Source organism: Falco naumanni, chromosome 2, assembly GCF_017639655.2.
Source record: "Falco naumanni isolate bFalNau1 chromosome 2, bFalNau1.pat, whole genome shotgun sequence".
Classification (NCBI taxonomy): domain Eukaryota; kingdom Metazoa; phylum Chordata; class Aves; order Falconiformes; family Falconidae; genus Falco; species Falco naumanni.
In genome coordinates this window covers 40,942,370-40,965,248 of record NC_054055.1, presented here as the reverse complement: position 1 = coordinate 40,965,248, position 22,879 = coordinate 40,942,370, and positions in this window count along the sequence as shown.

The following is a 22,879-nucleotide window of genomic DNA, read 5'->3' as shown; positions in this document are numbered from 1 at the left end:
ATCAGCAGTTTAATTCCCCAAGAGGGCACCAGGGGCCATTACATGGCCATTAGCATAGCCAGCACTGGAGTCACAGGCAGAGCAGAGGCAGCCAAGCAGCCAGCCAAGAAATCAGCCAAGGGCTTTGAGACAGACACAGATGTTGCTGCTAAAAAATTTATTCCAGACCTTGGCATCTGAGTTCTTTATCTGTCAATTGTGTGTTCTGTATGAGGCCCCAGCTGTTCAGTTTGCTAATGGAAGGAGAAGAAAGGAAAAAGCTGAGCTACATTTAGATGACCAGCGATATGATTGCTTCTAAAGAACTGTCAATTATCTTAAAGGGTTGATGTTGCTTTTAATAGAACTCTTCCAACCTTTTCTGGCAAAATTTTCCAAAATTTCCAAAATATCCTAGCACTTCTTATTGGGGTCTCTGTGTCCTGTAGTAGTCAATGGCAAACTGTGTTGTCTCACACAGAGAAAGCCCTATAGGGAGGAGAACCCACTGTAGAATGGGCATCGTGGATTAGCTGCCTCTAAATTTGGTTGCCTGACCAATGGTATGAGGACACTTTGGCCTACAAGGAAGAAAGTAGCTGAACAGCTTTCACTGCTTATTTCTTGCCCTTCAAAGATTCCACATTTGGGTAAATGGTCTGATTTCCTCAAAAAGCTTGCAGCTGTTTGACCTTTCTCTGCTTTTCTACCCATTTCCAAAGAAGTCACTGTTTTAGCTACAGTCCCAAGATCTGTTTACAATTTGAAAGCTCTGATATGTACTCTTGCTTTAGTTTTCCTTCCCTACAATGCTTGCGTGAACACCATTCCTCTCCTACCATATGCAATAATCAATATTCCTTTTGAAAAAACACATTAGATTATTTTGCTATTTTTTACCATATAATGGAGAAAGTAACAACACCACACATTTGTTCTTTAAAATTAACATTTAACATTATCATATAATAATTCAGACAGCAGTAGATACAATTGTGTGTTTATATATTACTGATACAATGCTGTAGTTGCTTCAGAAACCTTTGTTACAGTGTATAAAAACAACCCCTTGCTTTTATTGCAGGTCAGTTGTATCCTTGGGGCCAGCTACAGTTTAGGCTTTGTAGTTCTTGTCTGTAGCTACTAACCATCTAAGGAACTGTTTCTCTTAGTCAAGGAATGTGTTAAGTTATAAGAGAGGGTTTGCAGCAGAAAAAGCAGGCCAAGCTGGTTCTGCGGTTTGTGAAGGAGGGCTAAGCAGGGGATATGTGCAAGAACATAGAGGGTCATGGGGCAAACAACAGGATGAAGAGGAGTGAAAAGGAGTAAAAGGACATTATGATATTAATGAAGGTCACAGGGAAACTCATACATATGCAAATGTCCCAGAATGTAATGAGTATGTATAGCTATGTAACGTAAAATGAGACCCGCAAAATAGTTTGGCATGCGTGTCAGGTGGAGTGATCCCCCGTGTATCCAGCACCACAAGCAGTTAATGCCTGCTTCTTCATACTACATTGGTGTTAAGGGGGTTTATTCCCATATTTTGGTGACCTTATCATGGGACAAATCAGGTAATACAAATTGGTTTTAGTGAAAACATATTGATTTGTATCCAGACACACATCAATACATGTTTTGCTCTAGAATTTTACTTACTCGTGAGTAGATGACAATAATATTTTTTTTCCTTTCTTCCGATCTACTTTTCATAACAAGAGTTTCCAGTTTAAACTCTTTTTACCAAACCATCATTTTCAGTTAAACCCCATATTTTTTACTTTCCTAGCTGTGCTGCTAATTCAGATAGACAAAATTTCTTCCCTTTCTGTACAAAAAACTTGCTGCACTCTGACCCTTTTAAGGCTATACCCAGCTGCTTTTTCTTATATTTTAGAGATAATCCCTGAGGGCTTGAGGACAACCGCTCCATTCTGCTCAGGTTAATGCAGATCCTGCACTGTTTTGTCATTAGCCTGCTCTTAATCAAACTACTCCAGAGTATACTGGGCACTAAGAATGTTACAGAGTGTAACAACAAACCTTTAGGCAGTTATAATGATTTGAAAGAGTAAATTCAAGAAAACAGTTCAGTTTCTCTTCAGTCCATCAGAGAAAACGTCTGATTTGGTTGATAAATTAAGATTAAATGACCACAGTACTCTTCCTTTTAAAACAAGAAAGATGCTGGTTATTATTACTCACCAAAATCCATGGGAATTTTTTTAGGTAAATGCTCTTGTCATCAGCCTAAAATACTAGAATCTTTCTTTTCTTCCTTACTTACCACAATTTCTCCCATGGTCCAATGATTTGAACTACTTTTTTGCACTATAACACAGTGCAAAAGAGAAGGTGGAGAAGGGAGGTGGGAATCCCAATTGAAAAAATAGTTATTAAAACAGTCTTCTAGAAAAGGCAAAATTGATCATCTCAACTCAAAATAAAGAAAGAATTGAATCAATGCAATCAACTTCCCAAGCAGTCATTCTAACTGGTAGGCTATTGTATAGAAAATGAGAAACAGTATAGTTAATGATTCTTTTCTGGCTGTGCTTTATGAAGAAAAATAATTTGTTAGTTCTATTCAAAACCAATTGTATATAGCTACTCTGAGAAGGCTATAGTAATCTGAAGTCAGAAGTCAGTCACTGGATTACTATTCTGAAATCTTGAGTAAATTACCAAACCCAGAGGAGGACTGTTTTCTTTGAGATTCTCTTTTTTTCTGCATTTTTCTTGTTTCTGTCTAAGTAGCTGTCCATGATGAATGTACCTTCAAGGATTCTGCTTTTCATAGAGAAACTGAATGCTCTTCATCCAGACGAAAAATCCTACACCTGCTTATTCACTTTTTATATACGTGAGACTTTAAAACAAGTTTTCTGGATTTCACTCAGAAAAAACAATGACAAAAAAGAATTAAATCCTCCCCCCCCCCCCCCCCCCCCCCCCCAATATTTGAAGGCAACTGATCCCTTTATATCTTTGTGTTAGGTTTTATAATTATCATGTTATCATGTTAGGTGCAAGTTCTGATATTTAGGCCCTGAGTATATGTCCTTACACTGCAGGATGTTTGCTCTGCTGTGTGCTCAGTCATCCTGCTGTCTGAGTGTACAGTTTAGCTGTGTCCCAAGTATAGGGCATTTGTATTCCACAATTTTGCCTGTAGTACTGGTCTTCAGACATTCAGAGTGGAATTTACCAGAGTGATGGCTTCTTATATGCCAGGATTTCTTTTTTCCTTCACAAAGATTCAGGGCATCTGAGGAGGAACAGGAAGAAGCTGGATCTAGACACAGCTCAGATTTGAGTCCACTGACACCCGGGGATGAGTATATAAACATGGAAAGCATCTGCCAACGCTGTAAACACAGCCAAAGGGCAAACTCAGAAACTTCATTTGCCTCCTTCTTGTGCAGAAGAAAATCTAACCAATATGAAAATTGAAGGTCTGGACACATAGGCTAGTAACTAGGAATAAACTAATGGATACGAACCTGAATTGTCACTGCACCAGACTTGAATTTAGTTAGACTTTGCATCTCCTGAGTAATTTGTCCCTGTGAAAAAGAGGAAATAAGGCAATGTGGATTAACTGTCTCTTGTTTTCCTTTAGTAAACTGTTCTGTTTTGGTTTACTAATACTTAATGGTGGAGAGTGAAGCTGAGAGAGTCAAAAATGATTCCTTAGTGCTGTAATACATTCATTGGGACTATCCTATGAATTTTGAATCGTTTTATGGAAGAGGGAACAGATTTGATCAGGAGTTTCTGAGATCAGTTTTACAATATGACCAGCTACAAGGCAATGTGGATAGGAAATATTCTTTAAAATTTTAACTCTCAGAGAAGTTACTCTGTTTAAGTAGAGGAGTGTAGGCAAGACAGAAAACCCTTTGCCAGTGTGAACATGCCACCCATGCAGAAAAGACTGTGATAAATCAATTTAAACTATTCATATTTAAAGATTTCAAAGCTATTAATTTTCTCACCTGAACTAGGCTGAATATGCTGCAATGAAACCTCAAGCTATAAGATCCAGGATGCAGAGCAGGGACAAGCCTAATTAACATTTGAATACAGCATTTAAAAAGAAAAGAGAAAAAAAACTCCTCTGAATATTCCAGTAAGTACTGCTACTGAGTCAGCAATTTGTACTGTCCCCTTTCCATACTTGATTCAATGCACTTGAGTATGTTCTTAGTTTTAAGGATGCATATAATCCTACTCCTACTTAGAAAATATCTTAATGCTTGTCAACATTCCTTATTTAAGTCAGTTACGTGCTTGAATGTGCCACACAGTTGAACTTTGAATATGTGTATGGGTATGAATCAATGCATCTGTATATTGCTACTAGGCTACTGGAAATAACAACTTTTAAATAAAAAAAAAACAACAAAAAACACCAACAGTGCAGCCACAAAAGCCATACTGTGCTTTACACAAGTGTAGGCGTATAGCCCCTTATAATCTGGAACCTAGTAACTGCAAAATTAATTTTGGTTTGAAAGTCACATTAATTCTATGATAAATAGACATTTACATGTACAGCTCATTCTAAATTTTTCCCTTACTACATTTCTGCCATGACTTGTATTCAAACAAATTTTTGAGTGGAAGTTATGTAGTAATATCCCTTTCAGTGTTGAAATGTGACACCTGAAGAAAATAATTCTAAAACAAAATTTCCTCAGTATTTCCATTTCACAGATGATTTTGACAAAAATATCTCTGTCAAGTTCAGGTTTTTTTGGTTTTTTTTTTTTGTTGTTGTTGTTTTAAACAGCTTTCTTTAAGGAAGAGATTTTGGGGTTTTCGCACCTCTACTCTTATGTAAACACACTCTAATTGAGAAGCAAATCACCCATGTCTCAACCTATTAATTGAGTTGTAAATGTATTAAAATTAGTAAAATTCTTCACATTTCCAGAAGTGGTGGAGTCAAGTTGATGGGAAGGAGTGTAAATTTCTATATATTTGATTTACTCTGTGTTGGTTTACTTCCACCTATTCTGGAAACAAACAAACAAACAAAACCAAAAAAAACAACCAAAAGACATTTAATACTCCTTTCACGCTTTTCAGATTAAGACACATAAGAAATTACTTAATTAACATATCTAATATAATTGAAACCATTCATAAATCAAAGTTGTTTGCTGGATCAAGCTCCAACACATAAGTAAATGTACTGTAAGAATATAACTGTATTTTTGCTTTACCCTTTGTGCCTTTGTTCTCTATCACTGAAATATAGTAAGCATAAATACACTTCTCTACCATGCAAAGCAGCTAATTACATGGATGATTGTGAGGTGTTCATTTATTATGATGGGACAATACTTAAGGAGGAAATACGTAAGTATGTAGATAGATCTATGTTTAAGCTAAATTTGTATTACCACTTCCCAGTTACTAGAAATCAATTCTCAATGATTTTCAATTGTACGCACAGTCCCCAGAATAGTTTTTCAGCCAGTGCGGTGGGTTAACCCTGGCTGGATGCCAGGTGCCCACCAAAGCTGCTCTATCACTCTCCTCATCAGCTGGGCAGGGGAGAGAAAATATAACAAAAGGCTCCTGCATCAAGATAGGGACAGAGAGAGATCACTCACCAGTTGCTGTCACAGACAAAACAGTCTTGACTTTGGGAAATTAATTTATTACCAATCAAATCAGAGAAGTGCAACGAGAAATAAAACCAAATCTTAAAACACCTTCCCCCACTCCTCCCTTCTTCCCAGGCTTAACTTAGTTTCCAGTTTTCTCTACCTCCTTCCCTCCAGTAGTGCAAGGCGTCAGGGAATGGGGGTTGTGGCTGGTTCATGACAAATTGTCTCCACCACTCCTTCCCCCTTCAGATGAAGGACTCTTCACACTTTTCCCCTACTCCAACATGAGTCCCTTCCACACGGTCACAAGTCCTGCCAGAAGATGTGCTCCAACATGGGCTCCTCTCTCCATGGAGCCACAAGTCCTGCCAGGAGCCTGCTCTAGTGTGGGCTCCCCATGGGGTCACAGCCTCCTTTGGGTATCCACCTGCTCTGGTGTGAGATCCTGCATGGGCTACAGGTGGATATCTGCTCTACTGTTAACCTTCATGGTTTGCAGGGGGACAACATGTCTCATCATGGTCTTTACAATGGGCTGCAAGGGAATCTGCTCCAGTGCCTAGAGCACCTCCTGCCCCTCCTTCTTCACTGACCTTGGTGTCTGCAGAGTTCTTTCTCTCACATATTCTCATTTCCTTCCTCACCTACAGTTGCCATTGTGCAGGATTTTTCCCCTTCTTAAATATGTTATAACAGAGGCACTACCACCATGCCTGATTGGCTCTGTTGAACATAGGGGAAACTTCTACAACTTCTCACAGAAGCCACCCCTGTAGCTTCCCTGCTGTCAAAACCTTGTCATGCAAACCCAACACACCAAGTAACATTTTCCCCAGTTATTCCCAAGTATATTCTAAGAGATACCATAGGAGGAGAATTCTTAATTAGGAAGTAGCCATACTGTTTGGAGAGTAAGAGAATTTAATCATATGAATGCAAGCTGTTCTATGCCAGCTGGCATCAACACCAAACAACAGTCCTAAACATGTTTAATTTACTAGCCTAAATGTGCTCTTCCACAGTGCTCATGCAGTAGTATATGCCTAAACAAAGGGTACGTTCCCTAACGAAAGAGGAAAAGCAACAATTTTAATAGGAAAAAAATGCCTAATATTTAAGAAAAATTGTACATATGGTAGACAAAAGAAATAAAAATATACCTTTCATCAACTAAGCTGATCCAATGACCATGAAAATACATATCAAGTCCAGGATGACCTATACAGAGATTGGGTGTTTCTTGAGATTTAGACAGAGTAATGTCATATTTATTGAAACCCACTTAAAAGTTTTCTATGGGCAAAGGGAAGCATAACTGATATGTGTTCCATAATTTATTATTACTCTAATTAAAATCTTAACAGTCCAATTAAAACACAGCAAACAGTTATTATTGCATTGCTGCAATCACAACGATAGTAACATTCTCAAGTCATTGAAACAGTGAAGACATGGGCTTCCTAGTATCAATCCCTTTCCCTGGGATTAGGCTTACTCTTGATGCAGCTCAGAGCTGTAACACCTGCAGGTTCACTCCTCCCAGTGAATGCGTGTGATGGAATGAACTTCATGAGGTCTTTACCAGGAAGGATAGGATGCTTGTGGCAGAAGTTTACCTCAGCCTTGGGTCTGCTTGGGGCTGTTTCCATAGATTTTAACACAGTCTGCTTACCTACTATTTTTTTCCCTTGGTTTCCCTCAAACATTTGTCTGTTTGCACCACTTAGCTACTAGTTATATCAGCATAATAGTTTTCCAAAACACTATAAAAGGCAAATAGTTTGTTTTTGTTTTTTTTTTTTTTATTTAGTGGCTACATCATACTGTCAGACCTTTACCACAGAGGATAACCACAGAGCTAAAGCCAAGCCAAGTTAGGCAATAGTCACCTTTCCCAGATAATCGCTGTAACAGTTAAAACTATCAGCTCAGACTCAGACAGGCCAGACAAGTCCTGAGGGCCTTCTTTGTCAGGCCAATAAAATGACTGCACTACATATTTTCTAGCCCCTAAAATAAACAGTTGTTTGGTTTTTTTTTACTTTGGGGCCATGAGTTCAAACCACAGAGCAGAAAAGAAAAGAAAGTATCCTATGGACTCCAGGGCATTAAAACCCACATAAAAATATTATATCTTCGATTATTTCAGTTTGCTCTTTCATCAGTGTCTATAATGTATAAAGGATAAGAAACTTTTATGTAAAAATACAGCTCAAAGAAGCTGATCTTAAACCCAGGGAAGTAAATAGCCAATTTTTAATTTACTTTCAGATGTTTTGAATAAATATGTACACTAACAAAAAATAAGATGCTGCAACATTGTTTAATTGTGTGATTGACTGTAAGTCCAAAATTAAAATTGTATTTTGAAACCCCAGAATGATGAGCCTTATGTAACTTAATAAACCATGTGTGAGTATATACTTCCTTCTTGTTCATAATTTATTTTAAACATTCTTGCTTCTAAATTCTTTTTCCCTTTCCAGGACATCTGGTGCCTAAAACCCACAGCAGAACAGCTCCAGACTTTCTCATTTTGTAATTAAAGAAGGCCTGGATTTTTAGGTCTTGCTGTGAAGATCACAGTATATGTAATTATGAGTCTGGCATATCCCTCTTACTGAGAAGCCTGGTTGCAATTTTTTCATCTTTTCATAAGCTCAGAGCTGATAATTCACAGAGTGTTTGTGATGCTGTGAAGGGACCTAGTTCCTTAAAAAGCTGACCTTGGAATAAGTTTTGAGGGACAGGATCTAAGAGGGAAAACAGGTTCTGGATCTTAGTGAGCTATGGCACGTGGATTCATCTAAACAATCCATATTGGATTTAAAGTATAGACATGTGACATCTGAGCTAGCCACCACAGCTTTCTTTTAAGCCAATAGAGAAATTTACACTTTATATGAACTTAAGACACTATAGATGCCAGCTGATATGTTTTGTACTAACTTAAATATCTAAACCAGGTTGCAATAATAATGAATGGAAAATTTATTTCTCTACCTTGAATATTAAGGTCACCTAAAGCAATTAACTGAGACATAGGTGTTTCTTCTAAGGACATCTTGATTCCTGCTAAAATCTAGCCCAACCAAGGATCCCTGCCTACCTATTTTGTACAAGCATGACATTGCTAGGTGACTTGAGAGCAGAAACAGTATTAGATAATTTCCCAGGTATCTCAATGAAGGTTATGTTGCTTTCTGGCCCATTTAACCCTATTTCCACTTCATTGTGTTGTTTTCTCTATTGTAAAAGATAAATTGACCTTCCATCTGTAAAACCCTAAGAAAAAATCAAGCTAATTTAAATATTTCAATTCCTTGTCAATTACTCAACAATTTACATCACAATTTTTTTCACACTCTTTTCTAAATTTTCCTCTCAATTTATTTAAAATAAAATAAAAATCATATTTTATGTTAATTCCCCCTACTAGAATACAAGGCTAAGAACATGTGTTAACACAAAAAGGAATTTTACTTTTTCTGTCTGTATATTATCAATATCTAAAGAGCTGCTTTAAAAAGCAAATTTAATTATTTTCCCTACGGGATCATTTTAACAATTGGAAGTCCTCACCATTAACATTTAAAGAAATGTTTGATCTGGGTTGTCAAAACAATGACAGAAATGACAGAACCGTCAATTTAGCTTTCACAAGACTTTTTTTTTTTTTTTTTTTTTTTTTTTTAAATAGCCTCTGGAGCTTTATGAATGCATTTAGAAACACAAAGGAAGATGGGAATTACCAAGAACCATTAATGTTAATTTTCGAAGTGAAACCTCTTAGCTACTACCAGTTACACTACCTGTAGATAAGTTTTCCAGCTTTGTAGACGGTGATCCTGCTCATACTGTGGATATGGGTAGTAAGGTAATATCTGTATGCGATCTGCTGTGCTCAAGTAAAGCTCTCTAAGAAGTTAACTCTCAGGTAACCTTTCCAGCAAAGCTCTATTCATTGCTGTAAATTACCACATTTAAATGTAGCAACAATGTCTCATACTTCACCCCAAATAAAGTTTCTTCAGGAGAACTAAATTTAAGACACTATACAACAGCAGGGAAAAGCATCCTGTTCCCTCCTAAGACTGTCAAGAAAATAAATTTGTTGTAGGAAACTAATGTCTTAGCAATGAGTTAATATTTTTTAACAGAGGTGGGGATTTGACTTTTTAAACACTCAAAATTTTTTGTTAGATCAAGCCCAAATAATTCCAAATCAAGTTCTATTTTTGTCAAGTTAAAATCCCTACCAGTTCCTTAATTTCCTTATGGAGGTTGTTCCCCCCACTTTCTTCTTGGGGCATTTTCTGGTTTTTTAAGGTCTCTTTTATTAGTGCAGCTCATGAATAACAGTATGTTACACCTGCTTTTGTGCATGGTGCTACTGAGAAAAAATAAGTTTGTTCCCAATAATTTATCAGTAGATTGGAGATATTTTCAATCTGGTTCTCAGTCAAAGAAAGTATTCTATTTTTAACAACATTTTGTGGAAGAATAAAATGGAGGCAGCATTTAAATTGAAATTTATGAAGAAAGAGTCCCTAGTCCTAGTCATTCTCAAGATTTTTATTTGATGGTAAAATATGTGTGTATATATATACACATATAATTTTTACAGTAAATTTTAAATCAGAGAGAACTTACATAAAAAATCCTTGATGAAATTTGCATAAATCCATAGTAAATGAAAGAAAATGTTGTTTTCTAAAAGTAGAAAAAGTTCTACTGTTACTCAAGGGAACCAAAGATGTTTGTTTTAATCATATCTGGCTACTGCCACCTGTGTTTTATTAAATGATACATAACTGCAGGAAGTACCATATGAAATTCCTTCTAGTTCTGTGAAAATTACAGACACCATCATTGCATGGGTAATCATTATTGCAATAAATTGTATAAACTTAGGACTTCTTCAAAGTGCAAGGAAAAAAGAAGTTGTAGACTTTACTACAAAATTTTTGTTTGTTTGTTTGTTTGTTTGTTTGTTTGTTTGTTTGTTTGTTTGTTTGTTTTACACATTGAGTGAAAATTGCTTCTTCTCTGTTTTGGAGAACTAAGGACTACATAAAATAAACCATGCCCAGGCATTAAAAATCTTCTTGAAAATCTTAAAATAAACATCTGAGAGTTTTGTGCCATGTGGGGTCTCCTTCTATTGCCTTGCTAAGTAGTAAAAGAAATATAATGTAATTCTAGCTACTTTTGCTATATTCAACATTTCTTCTTTCTCTGAGCATGAGTTGTCTGTCTTCTGTCAGCATCACTTTTCTTTCTATCTAAATATTTTTTCCTACTGTATATTAATTAAGGTATAGGAAATAAACATTGCTAAGGTATTTGCAGACAGGCAGTCTTCTATGATCATTAGAATTTACCAAGAATACAGCTTATCTCAAGCCCCAGTGTGTTTTTGTAGGGTTATTAAAGTAATGCAGTTACCGAAAGGGCTACTTTTTAATTACATTCAAAATGCAAATGTGGGACAAGGAATCCAGAGCATCATTAGCACCAAAGTAATGTAAATTATTTCCTCTGAGTCTTGTGAAAGAAATCCTGTTCAGGATTAGGTATTAAACCTGAGGGACTTTATGGAATTGTAAGACATTTCATAACACAATTACAGCAATATAAGAAGTCTTTTTGGTAACCGAAGTAAATTTATTATCATATATTGTCATAATAGTTATTGCCAAAATTCTATCCACATATTTTACACTTCTCTTAGGATTTAATCTCTTCCCTGAAAGAAGGAAATTGTCCTCTAAGCATAGAAAAAGACTAGAAAACTGAATTAAACCAAACATCTAACTTCAGGCATTTGAAGCTAGGTGAAATGCATAATATTCAAAGTGACTTAAGAATATAGTGTACATTTTTAGGTAAAAGTAGAGATACCAAGAATAATCAGTCATTAATCCTGTCACATTATCACTCAGATTACTGATCAGGTTGATATCCCAGGGAAGATGAAGAAAGGTATACATTGGTTTATATGTAGGTAAGGAGATGGCAAAATGAGTATGTTCTTAAAGGTAAACAATGAAATATGTGGTTGATGTTTTCATAAATTTTGAAGTATTTTAGAGGCTTGTTAGCTTGTAGATGTGGCACTTCAGGACATGGTTTAGTGGTGGACTTGGTAGTTGTCAGGTTTACAGTTGGTCTCTGATCTCAAGGTTCTTTTCCAATGATTCTGTGATTCTAAACCCAAACAAGATTAATTCTATCATTCATGATCCATCATGCCCATTCATCAGGATAAGCTTTCCGCAGCTTGGGAAAGTTATAGCAACTTCGAGGAAGTAAATACATACAGATATTCCCAAATGATAAGATGCTACATTTCTGACTGATCTTTTCTAGCTGTGCATTTTTTGTTATCTTTTCCTTGTGGAAGGCAAATGGACTATACCATAAACATGTAGTGGGAAACAGAATAATATACTAGAAATATTCTACACGTAGCTATTAGGAAACAGCAGTATTGAGGTCAGGTCACTGACGAAAACTGAACCAATGAGCTGAATTACTATAACCATGTATGTAAGTTAAATCATCCTCAATAGCAAAGTTTAATGCAATAGCGTAAATCTCGGTTAAGGTTGCTGAGCCAGTATAGATACCCTTGCCCCTCACTGGTGAGTGCATACAGGGAGAGTGAAATTACCTTCAACCTATTACAGTTTATCTTGTGTTTAATATATGCAAAACAATTGTATCAGGCAAATGGTGAGAGCCTTGGGAAAATAAACTCTGAAAGGAGAGACAAAATAAAAGAAGTACAAAATAAACAGAAGCATCTTCACAAATGAGGATGCCAAGATGATTGCTAGTATCACCTTATCTTTTTCTTGTCTATTCTACTTCTGTGTTCCAGTGTGAAGCTCCTAGAGATAGTAGATATATATGTGTTATTTTAGTGCTATTATTTCCATGTGACATTCATCAATGCTTCTGGGCATTGGAAAAACAGTAATAATAAAAATGCATGAGTTTGAGGGAAGACAAAGCTCCATGGGACATGTTTCTGAAACTATTCTAGAGAAAATATACTTTTCACATTTATTGCTCCTTGACTGACCTGACTGTGAAAGTTAGAAACAAAATTTAACAGTAACCTCACATTTGAAGTAGTGTGAGCATGTCTGTTATCAATCAAGAAAACAATCAAAAAGAACCAAAGAAGTCTAGGAAATAAGTGTGCCAATAGTTCAGACATTACCATTTTATTTAATAAAGTGCAGGAAAAAATCTTACAGCATATAGCAGACAGAAATGATACATGGTGCACCTAAAGCCCTGCTAAGTCAACATGGACTACGTGATTGTCATTTTTTCTATATATATAACAAAGACACAAGCAAATCTGTCATCTGTCTACTTATCAGTACACATTGGTGCAATTTCCAGTTTTTCTTTGCTTTTCTTTTTCTTCCCTGTATGTGACTCTTTTTGTGTGTGTGCTTTGGTTTTTTGTGTTTTTTTTTTTTTTTTTTTTTTTTTTTTTTTTTTTGTTCTTTGTTTGTTTTAAAACATATGCATCTGGGATCCTGAAAGATCAAAAAATACAACAGAAGCTTTTTATTCCTGATTTCTGGGTTATTTTTACCTGGAAATTTGTGCTAACATAAAAAAAGCAAATGCAATGTTGCATCTTTATTCCCTCAGTTTTTTCCTCCTAAGCCTTCCTTTAAAATTACATGTAAAGACTTCTATATGCAGAACCACTTTCAGCATATATAAATTCAGTAAATTTTATTGAATCTTAAAATCTTAAAGAACCATGTCATATATCTCTAAGACTAAGTAACAATTTTCAAATACACTCTCACCTTTCATTTTCACTTTAATCTTAAAACAGCTGACTATCTCTCATTATACTGAATGTATTCTCTTGCTACCAGAGAGGGCTGTGATTACAAGATATATATCACCATATAAGAATCTTGACAGTTTGCCTTAGTCTGCAAAAAAACAGACTTCAAGACAAATACCTAATTTGAAATATTTCAGTAATAGCAAATCTCTCTGCCTGCAGCTTTTGCATTCCTTGGTTTCCATTCTTTGCATAAGGAATCCTCGGTTTAGAGTTTGGTTTTGGTTGCTGGGTTTGGTTGTTTTTTTTTTTTTTTTTTTTTTTTTTTTGGGGGGGGGTATTTTTTGGGGTTTTTTGGGGGGTTTTTTGAGGGTGGGGGATATATTTTTTTTTTCTTAAGCAGAATTTTTTACCTTTTATATCTTTTTTTTTTCTGTACTCCTGTTCTGACATCTGTTTTTAAAAATCATAGAATCATAGAATTGTTTAAGTTGGAAAAGACCTTTGAGATCATCAAGCCCAACTGTTAACCTAGGGCTGCCAAGTCCACCACTAAACCATGTCCCTCAGCACCACATCAATGCATTTTTTAAACACTTCCAGGGATGCTGATTCCATCACCTCCCTGGGCAGCCTGTTCCAATGCTTGATGGCCCTTTCAGTGAAGAAATTTTTCCTAACAGCCAATCTAAACCTCACTTGCTGTAACTTGAGGCCTTTTCCTCTTGTCCTGTTGCTTCTAATCTGAGAGAAGAGACCTACCCCCACCTGCCCTGAGCCTTCTCATCTCCAAATTAGACCATCCCACTTCCCATCAAAGCTCCTCATAAGACATGTTCTCCAGACCCTTCACCAGCTCCGTTGCCCTCCTCTGGACACACTCCAGCACATTTATGACTCTCTGAAAGTGAGGGGCCCAAAACTGAACACAGTATTCGAGGTGCAGCCTCACCAGTGCCTAGTAGAGAGGGACAATCACTCCCCTTGTCCTGCTGGCCACACTGTTTTGGATAGGAGCCAGGATGCTATTGGTTGCCTTGGCCACCTGGGCACACTGTTGGCTTGTGTTCAGCTGGCTGTCAACCAGCAGCCCCAGCTCCCTTTCCACCAGGCAGATTTCCAGCCCCTCTTCCCCAAGCCTGTATCTTCACATGGGGTAGTTGTGACCCAAGTGCAGGACCTGGCACTTCTCCTTGTTGAACCTCATACAACGGGCCTTGGCCCATTGGTCCAGCCTGTCCTGGTCTCTCTGTAGATTTTTCCGATGAAAATGGTAAACACTTTGTTTCAGAAGCTTGTCCTCACCAGAGTTTATGTCAAAGAAACAGCCCTACAATTTAGTAAGACTATTTTTTCTCAGCTGAACACAAATAGTTAACAAAATTTAATATAAGAAAACACAAAATCTCTTTTGTATCTTTTGTGAGCTTAGAAAAGCTTTACATATGTTTCAGTGGTAAAATCATTATTTTTTTTTTATTATTTGTTCTATACACTTGCACCTTGAGACTACTCTTGAGCTTCAGTGGTTGCATTACCAGAATTAGGATATGTTAAACAATCTGAGATGTGTAATGGTACTTATTTTGACTGACTTTCAACACTTTTGGCACTTCTTTAATACGCTGCCATACTCAAATGCCTGTTGACGAGGTGATGGTTACCTTTTGGGAGTTATTTTTGGATTGGTTGGGGGGGGGGGTTGGTGGTCTGTTTTTGTTTATTTTTGTGTGTGTGGTTTTGGTATGGAAGGAGGGTGTTTGGGTTTGTTGTGGGGGTTTTTTTGTTGTTGTTTGGTTTAGTTGTTTGATTTTACTGTGTATTCAATAGAAATACCCCTCTAGCTGATCTCTGTAAGGGAAAGGGTAAGGAAAGATTATCTGGTCAAGGACCTATTTAAATGCTAAAAAAGGACAATAAGAAAAGGGATAATAAACAAGAACACAGAAGAACACAAACCTGAGGGACAAAAAATAATGGTAATAGTGAGAGACACAGATCTGACAAAACAAACATGGAGACAAGACACAGACTTCACCACTCACACTCATTGATGGTCTATCAAGAATGTGCAGGCACCAATTCCAGGAAGATCAGCCTGGATTTTCAACCGGTAAGACTGTAAACCAAGGGAGATCTGGACTGGGAGGAGAATGGGTATCAAAAGACCTGTACAGACCCTTGGGGAATATGCAGGGGAAAGGGGAGTAGATAGGAACAAAGAAGTGTAAACAGAAAATGGTATAAAAGAGTTTTGATGCATGGAAAATGAGGCTGGTCAGTATGCTTGTCTGGCTGAACCCTATGCTTGATCACTGCAGTTTGTCCTATTGTCTTGTAAGGGTCACTCAGTGCAATCTCACTCCTTATCCCACGTGTGTACAAGGGCTCAGTGCCAGCTACCTGGAGGACCACCGTGAGGGGACAGGATACCATCTTCTGGTGTCAGACCAGGGTGGTGGCCCACCCCTGTCCTGTGGCATCAGCTACTGGAGCCATGGGATCTTTAATCTCCAGCCACCTGGGCAGAAACAGTGTGTGTCTCAAAAACCAGCTTCTGGGGGGATGGTTTTGAGTGAAGTGGGTGAGGGGCTCAGCACCGGCAGCTAGAGCAGGACTGTGGGTCACAGCTCATGTGCCTGGTACTGGCTGCTGGGTTGGAGCATCTGTACCTTACCCAAACTGTGTGTGTGTGTGTGTGTGTGTGTGTGTGATGTGCATGTGGATTCATTGGCAAACTCCACACTGGACAAGGTGTTGAGTGTGAGGCAACACATCTGGGCAGGGGTATCAGGGAGTTAAAGAGTCTGTTCTGGTATTTGAGGGGATCCAAGAGCATGAGGTGCCTGTGGGGTGGTGTGTGCAGAGAGCACCCAGCTGGGTCAGCTGGTAAGTTGGGGACCTGTGGGGTGGGTAAGGGGGCACAGGGGTGCCTGGCAGGCAGAGGGGCTGTGCTGGTTCTCAGGGGATCCATGAATGTGCGTGTGCTTGTGAACCTGGAGAGTGTGGGGTGTGCGCTGCACTGGTGACCTTCTGCCTCTGCCAGCCCCAGAGGAGGAGGGGACGTGGCTGCCTGTGCCTGTGTCTGGTGTGAGACCTGAACGTGGGGGCTGCTGGGGGCAGCACCTTGTCTGTGGCCATCTGTGTGACCGGCTGTGTGGTGTGTGGGGGGTGTGTGTGTGCACACACGTGCGTATTTGTGTGTTTGTGTGTGTGTACACACACCAACCTGAGCTCCAGCAGCCAGGAAGGAGGGTCCTGAGATGGAGCAGATGAAGGCAGCTGCTCTTAACATCCTTTAATTATCTCCTCATCTTAATTTCTGAATTTTCTAAGTGAAAGCTCTAGCAAAAGAGGGAAGGTCTTTATTGTACTTTAAGATCAAATAGAACAGGCATATTTAAAAAAAAAAAAAAGAAAAAGAGTCCTTACAGAGTAAGATCTGATATCTTTTACTTCAGAACCTAGCTTAAGCTTGAACCTAGGCTTTATTAAGCTGGTTCAAGAAAGTGCTGAGATTGAACACACCTATTTTCAGCTGTTAAAAAATACAGTGCTAAAGTCTCATCATTGACATTCCCTCTACAATTCTGCAAGAATCATTAGATTTTTAAAGTAGAAATAAGTTAAATCCCCCTCATTTCAGTAGTCTGCACACAACTAATCAACCACAATTCTTTTTGCAGTCAATACACCACCAGTGAACAATTTACCCTATTTTAAGGTTGGTATCTAATTTAGGTAGAATGAGGTGCCCCCTGAGGTGCCTGTTTCTCTCCAGACAATACAGAGAGTTAGGAAAGGACAGCAAAAGTTAGGTATCCGTTCAGCATCTAAGCTGTGGTACAAGTGAGTTACATAAAGAAAGCAGATTGGCTCCTACATTCAAGTTTTATTTCTTTTAGATCAGTATAAGTAGAGGACACCCAAATAATATTAATATATCCGAAAAGCTTCATCCAGTCACAATATCTTTTGTTAGTTTCTAACTCAGAATTTAACTTACTGCTCATTCTAACAGAGCTCTGAGGCTGAGAATATTAAAGCCTAAAAGGGAAAATGCCATACGTTTTGAATACATTGACTTCTCCTTAAACTACCGCCTACTTTGGTCTCCTTTTTGCTACAATTGCTCTTTAGTTTTCTAACAGTGATCAATTTCAGTTTAATTACACAAACAAACAAACAAGCAAACAAATAAATCATCTTGGCATGGAAAAGGTGTTTTTTTTTTTTTTTAAAAAAAAGCCTGTACATGAATCAGGGATATAGGGTAAAAAATTAAATATTAAAATATGGTTTAAATTTTCATTTAAAGAATAAACCAACATATTATGAACAAAGTTCCAAAAGGGAATGAGGAAATTTTGTCAACAGAATGAAATATTTTCATAGATCCATGGGTTTCTGTTCATGAAGTGCTGTGTAACATATTCAATTCCAAAGCAGAAAACATGGATTGTATGGCAGGGTTCTATTAAACTGCTTTTTTTTCTCCATTACACAAAATGACTTATAGTTGCACTCATTTGTTCTAAGCCCTACTATTCATGTCAAGATCACTCATCACTGGAGCTGAATATGAGATTTCCAGTTGGTTTATAAAAATATATTGGTCGTATGCCAGACTATGGTGAAAACTGAAGTTTTCTTATGGCTGGCTTAATTAATATACTTGCTTTTGCTATAGTTCTTCCATTATCAGGACTATTTGTTCTCGTAGCAAATCTAGGGAAGAGTAGAAAGCAGTTACTACCAACTCTTAAAATCTGTATATTTTCATTCATGTTTTGGTACTCACACATTAATGAAATCAATAGTGCCATAGGTAAGGAGGTAAGACATTACAATGTAAACTTCTGAAGTTTTATGGTTTTCAGACTTTCTTTTTCTTTTTCCTTTTTTTTTTTTTTTAATGAGAAAAATATAGTCTTTTTTGACAGTTGAAAATACCTTTCCTGTTAGAAGAATGTTCCTGGTGAAAATTTTTGACAAGCTCTCCTTAATAACATTTCAGAAAATGGCCTTAAACACAGAGGAAAATGAGATCTTAAAGTAAAAAAGCTGTTTGTACAATAAAGAAACATAGAAGTATAGAGCAGCTATATACAAAGCAGGTCGGATTATGCCTCATGTCACTGTCATAGCAAAGTTTTGTGTGACAATAAGAATATGTAACATCCATGAGAGATGCCCTGATCTGAGAAAGACCTAATACATGATTTGTTCCTTGACAGGTCAGTGATAGAAGAGATGGGAATAAAGTCCTGTGTTTTTCTACCAGGAAGCCCTTCTCCTTTTCTAAGAAGGTTAGTATTAATCATAGAATCATTCAGGTTGGAAAAGACCTTTCAGATCGTTGAGTTAAACTGTTAACCTAGCACTGCCAAGTTCTCCACTAAACCATGTTCCTAAGTGCTACATCTACACATCCTTTAAATACCTCCAGGGATGGGGACTCAGCTACTTCCCTGAGTAGTCTGTTCCAAAGCTTGACAACCCTTTCAGTGAAGAAATACTTCCCAACCCTCTTTTCTACAGACTAACCCAGTTCCCTCAGTCACTTCTCATGTAGACCCTTCACCAGCATTGACATGCTGCAGAACCTCAGTCTGTTTCTTGTAGCAAGGGGTCCAAAACTGAACACAGCATTTGAGGTACAGCCTCACCAGTGCCGAGTCCAGGGAGACAATCACTTCCTTCATCCTGCTGGACACATGATTTTGGATATAAGCCAGGATACTTTTGGCTTTCTGGGATGCCTGGGCACACTCCTGGCTCTTATTCAGCCAGATGCTGATCAACACCCCAGGTCCTTTTCCACGAGGCAGCTTTCCAGTCACCCTTCCCCAAGCCTGTGCTGTCACATGGGGTTGTTGTGACTGAGGTGCACTTAGCCGTGTTGATTCTCAGACAATTAGCCTCAGCCCATTGATCCAGCGTGCAGCCCTATGCAGAGCCTTCCTACCCTCGAGCAGATCAACACTCCCTCCCAACCTCATGTTGTCTGCAACTGAGTTAATCTCATATAATCTTGGACCTAAATACAGATGATTTTAATTTTGTATTCAGTCTGCAAAGAGGGGAGCAATTAAGGGGAAGTATTCTACTTTACATTTTTCTTCCTGACATGTGCTGGTCTCCAACCCAGTCAGAAACATAGTAATATCTAAGTATTTTCCAGCTTTGTGATAACATTAATTGCATAACCAGCAAGAAGTATTATGTAACACAGTTAAGTATAATATCAATAAGATATTATAATTACACATAAATATCAATGTGTATATACACATATGCATATTTAAATTTAATATGTATATCAGTTAGGGAATCAGAGAGATTGATGATAGGAACATTTAGAAGACTGGTGAATCAGACTAGCTTCAGACTTCAAAACTGAATTGACTGGGTTGACACTCATTAATGTGTATTTCACATGGTAAGTCTTTTAGCATTATCAGTCACTATTATTATGTATAAAAAACCAACTAATCCTTAACAAACTTAAATAATCTGCGATTGTACAATACCACTGAGCAGAGGCTGTACAGTTACCTTTAACACTATGGTACTGGATCATTGTTACCCACAGAGGCAGAGATGGAGGGTTAAGAGCTCTTTGAGGAATGATGCTGGAACTGAAATGGTCATCTGTCTTCACTATCTTTTCTCTCTCATCTTTGGTATTTATACCCTATGTACTCCCCAAAGAAAAGGAGTGGATGTCATCTGCTCCTGACAGTTCCAAAAAGGATCAAAGGGGAACTTGTAGTACAGATGAACAAACAGTATACTGGAAACTAAGTGTAAGTAGTAAAATCTGCAAGATATCACAAAACTGTAATAAACAGGAAAGATGTTTGATAGAAAGAACCCCAAGAATCCTGTTGAATAACCAGGAAAGATGCTTATTGAAACCCAGGTAAAATCCAGTCATAGAAAAAAGAGAAAATCTGTCAGGAGCAAATGACATACAGCCTCTGCTCAGTGGTATTGTACAATCGCAGATTATTTAAGTTTGTTAAGGATTAGTTGGTTTTTTATACATAATAATAATATATACACATTGATATTTATGTGTTTGTATCTTCAAAAAGGACAAGAAGCAGCATATAGGGAGCTACACGTTGGTCAGCCTCACCTGAGTCCCTGAGAGGATGAGCAACTAATTCTGGGAACCATTTCCATGCACATTAAGGACAAGGCAGTCATCAAGTGTAGTCAGCATGGATTTATCAAAAAGAAGTCATATTTAACTAACCTGATAACCTGCTATGATGAAATGGTTGGCCTGGTAGGTGAAGGGAGAGCACTGGATATTGTCTACCTCGACTTCAGTAAGGCTTTTGACATCATCTCCCATAAGATCCTCAAAGAGAAGCTGATGAAATATGGGCTGGATGAGCAGACAGTGAGACAGACTGAAAACTGGCTGATTGGACAGACCCAGAGACTGGTGATCAATAATACAAAGTCTAGTTGGAGGCCTAATTGTGTACCCCAGGGGTTACTACTACATCCCACCCTGATAAACATCTTCATTAATGACCTGGATGATGAAGCATAGCTCATCCTCAAGTTTACTGATGACAAAAAACTAGGAGTGGCTGGTAGGACAGAGTACTATGCTGCCATCCAGAGATTCCTTGACAGGCTGGAGAAATGGGCTGACAGGATCATTATGAAGATCAACAAGGAGAAGTGCAAGGTTCTGCACCTGGGGGGGAACAATCCCAGGCACCAATATATTCCAGGAGCTGTCCAGTTGGAAAGCAGCTTGGCAGAAAAGGACCTTGTGGTCCTGATGGACAAGCTGAACATGTGCCAGTCATGTACCCTTGCTGCAAAGAAAAATAATGGGCTGCATTAGGAAAAGCATTGCCAGCTGGTCAGGGTAGGTGATTCTACCCCTCTACTCAACCCTGCTGAGGCCAGTTTAGAGCTCCTCAGCGTGAGAGAGGCAGAGACACACTAGAAAGAATCCAACAAAAGGTCACAAAGATGACGAAGGGACTGTTGCATCTCACCATGACAGGATGGAGAAGGGAAGGCTCAAGGGGATCTTAATATATATAAATACCTGAAGAAAGAGTTCATAGAGGATGGAGTCAAACTCTTTTCAGTGGTGCTCAGTGGCAGGAAAAAAGGCAAGGCACACAACCTGAAACACAGGATGTTCTGTGAACATCAGGAAACACTTTTTCACTATGAAGGTGACCGAGCACTGGCACAGGATGCCCACAGATGTTGCGGAGTCTCCCTCCTTAGAGATACTCAAAAACCATCTGGACACAGTCCGTCTATCCACACACAAATACTCAGTAGGAACACAGATTCACAGTGAAGAGTTCTTATGTTAGATGATATCTGAAGTTAGATGATAGGAATCCACCTGTTATAAATATGCTGCTTTTCCATAAAATTGTATTCTGTGTCATACTGTGACTGAGATTCAGGTGAATATCTTGACAAGATCAAATTATATGTCATTGTTACCAGCAGCTCAATGAAAATGATGTTTAAGGATTATATACTGTTCACAGAAAAATGTGTCCAACATATACTTGTATTAGAATGAAGGAAAGCTTAACAAGAAATACAGATTTCAGTATGCTATTACTTTAATATAAAATAACTCCATACAATTCCTTGTGGACTCTAGGGATGATTACTGCAATTCCATATTGGTCAGGATGAAGTGATTCATATTTGTCCTGGTTTCAGATGGGTACTGTTAATTTTCTTCTTAGTAGCTGGTGCAGTGCTGTGGTTTGGATTTGAAGCGAGAATGATGTCTCTAGAGGCAGAGAAGGCATAACAGAATGAAAAAGGTGAAATTTCCCAAAATATCCATGCTGAATTCACAAAGATTTACTCATTTCCCTTTTCCTTCTTATTCCTAGTTGCATGGTCAAGCATATAGCAACCTCTTTTTTGTGTACTCTATCACTCCTAAGACTTTGGTGAAGCATTACATCTCCTTACACAGTCAAAAATCTGCCTGTGATTTTGGCTATTTTCTCCCCCAGCTTGCTTTATTTTGTGTGTGTATGAATGAACTGAACCAGTTCGTTGACAATTAGATGAGCAGTTGACTGGCTCAAGAGAACCATCACGAATAAGGAACAGAGAGGGAGAAAAGCTGAAGGGAGAGATGGGATAACTTCTTGCTTTCGATACTTTCTAGACTTAGAGCTGAACTGGCTCATCTGTTTTGTGAAGCTTCATCCTGAAACAGAAGCGTTTTTAAAAACATAGCAATAGTTTTTAAATAGTGTCAAGATGACACATATAACCATATTTAGTATAGGGGAAAATCTCTCAGAAAAGTGCAAGATTTCTTGTCAAAATACAGTTAGGAGCAGGGATTATGAATAGCTTTAAAGTGAAACTTCCAAAGCCTTTGCTGTTCTTGCTTTGCTCAGTGAGACTTCAATGAGGGTTTGGT